General features: G+C 41.2%; 1 long non-coding RNA gene across 1 annotated transcript in view; it reads right to left on the minus strand.

The window, feature by feature from the left end:
- LOC122422225 overlaps positions 1–5424 on the minus strand; it is a 47791-nt gene extending 42367 nt beyond the window's left edge. The window contains exon 1 of the long non-coding RNA XR_006263751.1: positions 5221–5424. This is a non-coding gene — a long non-coding RNA (uncharacterized LOC122422225). The remainder of the gene's footprint in view (positions 1–5220) is intronic.
- Between the last annotated feature and the right edge of the window lie 110 nt (positions 5425–5534).

A 5534-nucleotide genomic window follows, 5' to 3' on the forward strand; every position in this document is an offset into this window, starting at 1 on the left:
CTCCATCTTTGACAAGCTAATTATCCATCCACCTGTATTTAGTCAGTCAGTCAGTTCAGTCACTCAGTCGTATCTGACTCTTTGCAACCTCATGGACTGTAGCATGCCAGGCTTCCCTATCCATCACCAACTCCCAGAGCTTACTCAAACTCATGTCCATCGAGTCAGTGATGCCATCCAGCCATCTCATCCTCTGTTGTCCCCTTCTCCTTCTGCCCCCAATCCCTCCCAGCATCAAGGTCTTTTCCAATGAGTCAACTCTTCGCATCAGGTGGCCAAAGTATTGGAGTTTCAGCTTCAGCACCAGTCCTTCCAATGAATATTCAAGACTGATCTCCTTTAGGATGGACTGGTTGGATCTCCTTGCAGTCCAAGGGACTCTCAAGAGTCTTCTCCAACACCACAGTTCAAAAGCATCAATTCTTCGGCGCTCAGCTTTCTTTATAGTCCAGCTCTCCAAATGGGAAATCACTGAGGTTTTCTGTGTATTTATGAATGCCTCATTTCTCTTTGAAAAGCACTGCCTCAGGGCTTTCTCGCATTCTTCATTCCTTGCTGACCTCATTGAAAAATATGATTTTTTGTTGAGGTTTTTCTTGTTGCTATGATTTGTCTTTCACGTCCTTCTACATCTTAACTGAAAGCAGAAGTTTCTCCATTAGTTTAATTTTATTATCTTCATTTTTTATGTCTATTGTTTTAATTAACTATTCTCTTGTATTCCTGTCTTCTTTTTATGACATTAAGTATTTTAAACATCTTATAGTATCTGATTGCTTTATTACATTTATTTTAACAGGAATTTTTTCCTCTGCTATCCCTGTGTCTTGCCTATGTCATGGTAGTTTGTAATATGTGACTGCAGGTTCATTTTCAATGTGGTTTTATATTACAGAAGTCCTGTGCAAACTAGATGTGTTATCTCCCCCAGAGAGAATCTGTTTTTAATTTGCAAGAAATCTCAAGGGTATCATTGCATCAAAACCCACTTTTTATGTTGATGTCTTGGCCTGGCATTTCAAGACCCTGAGGTTACTGTAAATTCCAGTTCCTTAACTATAAGACGATAAGCCTTGTTTGGTTTTTTTTTCCCTAACCCAGATCACATCAACATTAAAAAACTTCCTTTGTATCTCCCATCTTTCTTTGCCCTGTTTTCTAATGCTACAAATCAATTTTGCAGACTACCTTTCTCTTTTGCAGGCAGGTTCTATGTTGAGATCTTTTAATAAGGGTGCTGGAGGGACACCGCAAGGAAGGAAGAAGCAATTCATTCTTTTTCTTCTGTTCTATTCTCCGTATGGTGGCAAGCAAATCAGCAGGAAGGAACCCTGGGAGTGATCACCATAGTGGCCACAGCCCTCCTACTTCAATGGTGAATGCCCCTACCCCCAGCCCACAGAAATAGGTTCACGGGTGGACATGTCCCATGTAGCTTCTCAGTTATCACAGTAATGGGTAACATGTTTCTATGGCATTCACACTGTGACATTCAGAGGTCTGAATGTCTACCATGTAGGGCCTTCCTCTAAATATCTTAATTTCTTCATTTTTCCTCAGTCCTGGGCCGATGGTGGCTCCCTGTAGTACCTACATCTTTTAGACCTTCGAGTTTCCTTCTAGAATTAACCACTACTTACCTACTTAATGCTGCTTTCTGTTAAGTTTTCCCTGCTCAAATTACTAGTATAGTTTCTGAACAGGCAAGAGAGGTCTGAAACAAATTACCCAATGGAAGCACTCCATATTAATCACACAACTGCTCTTATTAATCCCTCACTTTGTGAACTGTAAATGTTGAATGAGCAAAGAAGGAAGGAAATCACTCAATGTGCACTGTACTCAGTCATACTGAGCAACTAATAAAGCTCATTACACAACCCAAAGTAAGAATAAATGGGGCATTGGTGATTCAGCCAAGAGTTAAGTAATTTCCCCTTCTAGTTTTCCTTTTATCTTTAAGCCTGTCTCTGTATTCCTTTGTTCTTGGAAAACCACTTAAAGGATCCATTTAGCTATTTACCTCTGCAAAAAGACCACTGCAGAAATTAAAGGCATTTGAGAAGAGTGATTTTAAGGAGCTAAGCCTCTCTTGTATGATAATGCAAAGGTGGTCTGCATTGTAGGCAGAGCTGGTTCACTTGGACTTTTTTTGGAGAAATGTTTGTTTTTGAAGTTTGAAGTTAAGCTGTGAGATGCCTGCAAAATGTTAGGACTTAATTTTTTAGAACTATGCTCTTCTCAAGCCATTGTTGAGTATTCAGAGGCAGAAACTAGCTTTAGTGCAACTTAATTTTTCACTTCATAATGCAGGTAAATATGTACCACAAAACTAGGCAAAAACTGGGTTAAGTCAAGCCTGGACTGGACTATTGGTCTTTTTACATAGTTAAGAACTAATGGACTTCCCTGGTGGTCCAGTGGTTAAGTGGTCCCAGTGGTCAATGCAAGGGACACAGGTTCAGTCCCTGCTCTGGGAAGACCCCACAGGCTGCAGGGCAGCTAAGCCCACGCGTCACAGCTACCCAGTCCATGCTCTAAAGCCCATGCTCTGTAACAAGACAAGTCACCACAACGAGAAGCCTGTTCACGGCAACTTAGAGAGTAGCCCCTGTTCACCACAACTAGAGAAAGCCCATATGCAGCAGTGAAGACCCAGTCTGTTCAAAAATTAAAAAATAAAATTAATAACAAGACTTTAGGGACCATAATGATACTGGATTATTGTGTTATGGTGAGATTTGGGGTTTCCAAGACAAAAACTCCTAGTTGGCCAGGGATGAGGTCTCCCTATTAAGTTAGTGGATATTCTCCTTTTTGATCATCCTAGAAAGAGGCAGATCATGGGACAGATAAGTCCTGAGAGTTGGAGAACTCATTCCTGTTTAGGCCACACTTTCTTAGAGCCTGACTTCAAGAAGTAATGTAGGGTATGCCTGAATGCATGTATAAGAGGTAGAATTTTGAAAAAGCTAACTTTTTTTTCATGGAATGCCAAGGATATAGCTACAAAGGAGAGAATCCTTGTTGATGAAAATCTCCTTTGGCCTGTGGATAATAGTAACAACTAATATTTATATTACATTTATGATATTACACATAATTATAGCATAATATAAAGCACATTACAGGAATTATAGTGTAATTGTATTTTGCTAAGCCCTTACTTTTATGTTACTAAGCATTTGATTAAATGCTTAATCATTTATACTGACAAAGCCAAATATTATTATCTGCAGTGGGCATATGTAGTATCCTGTGCAAATTTTGGTAATTCAAACATGCTCCAGTGAATTAAAAGGATGCATTTACATCTATAAAATCAGTAGGCCAGGGTGCTAATGGGGTACAGAGAATTCTTCCCAAGCAGGGAAACCCTAGCCCCAAGAACAATATGATGGTAGCAACCAGTCTCAAAACAACAAAAGGTGATTAATAGTTAATATAGAAGGAATTATGAGCAAAAAGAGATTCAAATTTGGAACTACATAATCCAAAAGGCCAGAGAAGGCAATGGCAGCCCACTCCAGTACACTTGCCTGGAGAATCCCATGGACGGAGGAGCCTGGTAGGCTGCCGTCCATGGAGTCATGAAGAGTTGGACACGACTGAGCGACTTCACTTTCCCTTTTCACTTTCATGCATTGGAGAAGGCAATGGCCCCACTCCAGTGTTCTTGCCTGGAGAATCCCAGGGACGGCAGAGCCTGGAGGGCTGCCATCTATGGGGTCGCACAGTCGGACACGACTGAAGCGACTTAGCAGCAGCAGATGCAGCAGCAGCAATCCAAAAGACAGTTCAAGGTACAGATTGCATCCTGATTTGACTCCAGAGCACCTATATGAAAAACTCCTGCTTTGATTGCGGGATAAACTATAAGACAGAAAAGAACTTCTGAAAGGGATGGCAAAGACAGAAAAGTCCCACTACCTGGAAGGTGGGCAAGTGGTATCTCTTTAGAAGGTTGACATTAAGTGGCTATCATTGTAAATAATCTATTTGTGTCTCTTACTGGTAAACTCAATATTTTGTCTGGGCAATTGCCATACGAATAAATTCTTTAGATGTAATGAATGAAACATATATATCTTACCAGAATACATTTGTCTATTGTCTTAGTGATTTCATAACCATCCTCAACTGTAGAGTTGGGAATCTGATGCTGTATCCGTTCAGCATACTTCCCTTACAGATTCTCCTAAGGTGTGTGTCACTGTGCTCTGCTGTGCTTGGTCACTCAGTCCTGTCCAACTCTGCCCGCCAGGCTCCTCTGTCCATGGGGATTCTCCAGGCAAGCATCCTGGAGTGGGTTGCCATGCCCTCCTCCAGTGTGTGTATCAATAATATGTTCCTTTTCGTTGCTGAGTAGTATTCCATGGAGTGGAAATTCCACTGGAATAGAAATTACAGTTTCTTTAAACAATTAGAGTTAAATTTTAAAGACTGCTTCACAAACACATTTACTTGATTTCAGGGGTGAAAGAGAAAGAAAATAGTCATTATTCAGGAAATTATTAGGTCATTCCACCAACACTCACTGATAACAGATTATTGGGCCAAATATATCCCTATACACTTGATTACAAAAAATGACTAAGACCAAAATAGGGTCAAAATGAGTTAAATAGCAGGGTTAAGATTGAAACCCAGGTCGATCTAGAACTCAGGAAGCAAGAAAATGAATAGGTCAAAGAACATATTATCATTAATAATTTTTTTAATGTAACAATTTTCCTAGGTTAAATTAAGGCAGTCTAAAAATGGACACTTCTGGTTAGTTAGCATCCTATCTACTAGACCATGCGTTTACTAAGTTACGCCTTACACCGGTTTTAAGGTCAACCAGAGACAAAAACCCAGTTTTTAAAGCAACACTTGAGGACAGTGGGGCAAACCAAGTCGCATCAGAGTAGCTATCTCTTCCCATCTACTACTGTTCTGGAAAATACACTTGGACTGGTAAGTCTAGTGTCCCTGAATTATCTTAGGCCTCTAATTTATTTCCTCTAGATCTCCGAAATTATTTGAAGATTTGATTTTAAACAAAGCAAAGCCAGTAGGGTACTGTTTATAAACTTCCCTACAATGCTCACAGTATAGAGATTGAAACGCAAAGTGGAAACCAAAGAGAAAAAATCCTTGATGCTTCAAAACAACCACAATCAGTTCCCTGACTATTTGCCACTTTGGGTGTAATATATACAAAACCTAAGCACACACCTCCCAGAGAAGTGCCCTCTTCACACCTGATCCCTCTTGACGTGGGGCTCACAAGGCTTTGGTACAAAGTTCGAAAACTGAGCCTTGCTCCTACGACACCGGAGACTCTTGGGACCAGAGGCGGGTAACTGCAAGGTGTAAAGATTTCGTAGTCAGGTCAAGGTCCAACAGAACAAAAACACGCTCAAGAATTCAACTGCACACGCCAGTGCTGGCGGAAGTGACGTCGGGACAGTCGCCGCAGGAGGCGGGGCGGCCGAGGGAACGGCCTATTGGGGCCCGGGAGAGGCCGGGGGTGTGGCGGCGTCGGTGGC

The sequence above is a fragment of the Cervus canadensis genome, chromosome 19 (assembly GCF_019320065.1).
Source record: "Cervus canadensis isolate Bull #8, Minnesota chromosome 19, ASM1932006v1, whole genome shotgun sequence".
Lineage (NCBI taxonomy): Eukaryota > Metazoa > Chordata > Mammalia > Artiodactyla > Cervidae > Cervus > Cervus canadensis.